Source organism: Echinops telfairi, unplaced genomic scaffold (genome assembly GCF_000313985.2).
Source record: "Echinops telfairi isolate 266 unplaced genomic scaffold, ASM31398v2 ScPeMD7_7469;HRSCAF=8507_0, whole genome shotgun sequence".
NCBI lineage: Eukaryota > Metazoa > Chordata > Mammalia > Afrosoricida > Tenrecidae > Echinops > Echinops telfairi.
In genome coordinates, this window is record NW_022111372.1 from 36,483,817 (window position 1) to 36,485,024 (window position 1,208).

Consider the following 1,208-nt stretch of genomic DNA (forward strand, 5'->3'; position numbering starts at 1 on the left):
TATCAGGCATCAAAGACCCAGAACAAAATCATATGTGAATGAGAGGAAGTGCAGATTGCAGACCCAAAGCCCATCTGTAGACAACTGGACATCTCCTCACAGAAGGGTCACAAGGAAGAGACAAGCCAGTCAGGGTGCAGTATAGCACCAATGAAACATACAACTTTCCTCTCGTTCATTCATGTCGTCGTCATCCCCCACTATCATGACCCCAATTCAACCTTACAAATCCGGCTAGACCAGAGGTTGTACACTGGTACAGATAAGAGCTGGAAACACAGGGAACCAGGACAGATAAACCCTTCAGGACCAACAATGAGAGTAGCGATACCAGGAGGGTCAGGGGAAGATGGGGGAAGAAAGAGGGAACAGATAACAATGATCTACATATAATCCCCTCCCAGGTGGAAGGACAACAGAAAAGTGGGTAAAGGGAGACATCAGTCAGTGTAAGACATGAAAAAATAATAATAATTTATAAATTATCAAGGGTTCATGAGGAAGGGAAAAATGAGGAGCTGCTACCAAGGGCTCAAGCAGAAAGCAAATGTTTTGAAAATGATGATAGCAACAAGTGTACAAATGTGCTGAATACAATGAATGTATGTATGTATGAATTGTGATAAGAGCTGTATGAGGCCCCAATAAAATGATTTTTTTTTTTTAAAGAAAGAAAAGAAATGCTCCGGATACAGATCTTCTGTCAGGACATGTTACAAAGTTCCTTCATGGCTGCTAACGAATGCCCAAAGGGAATGCCACTCCACTGTCAGCTTCAACCCCAAAGCATTCAGCTCACGCTCCATGGGTCTGCAAGCCCAGCGCCAGCAACCCACCCCCAGTGAAGTGCCCACCCATAAGCCAGCCTCCTGCCCGAAAGCACTCAGCTTTACTTGCTCCATGGGCTGGGAAGTCCACCACTCTTCCTTGTGCTCTGCTTTCTCGTTCTGTTGCTGTTGCAGCTCTGCCACTCAGCACATGCTGAAGCTGTCTCCTAGATCAAGGAGGTTCACTGCACGCTGTCTTCTGGATCAAGGAGGTTCACTGCACGCTGTCTTCTAGATCAAGGAGGTTCACGTCATGCTGTCTTCTAGACCAAGGAGGTTCACTTCACGCTCTCTTCTTCTAGATCAAGGAGGTTCACTTCACACTGTCTCTAGATCAAGGAAGTTCACTTCACGTTATCTTCTTCTAGATCAAGGAGGTTC

At 45.9% G+C, this 1,208-nt stretch overlaps 1 long non-coding RNA gene across 1 annotated transcript in view; it reads left to right on the forward strand.

Annotated features, from left to right (window-relative positions):
* Positions 1 to 1,208, forward strand: part of LOC123521059 — a 20,030-nt gene that overhangs the window by 15,911 nt on the left and 2,911 nt on the right. The window contains exon 2 of the long non-coding RNA XR_006679549.1: positions 670 to 1,204. This is a non-coding gene — a long non-coding RNA (uncharacterized LOC123521059). The remainder of the gene's footprint in view (positions 1 to 669; positions 1,205 to 1,208) is intronic.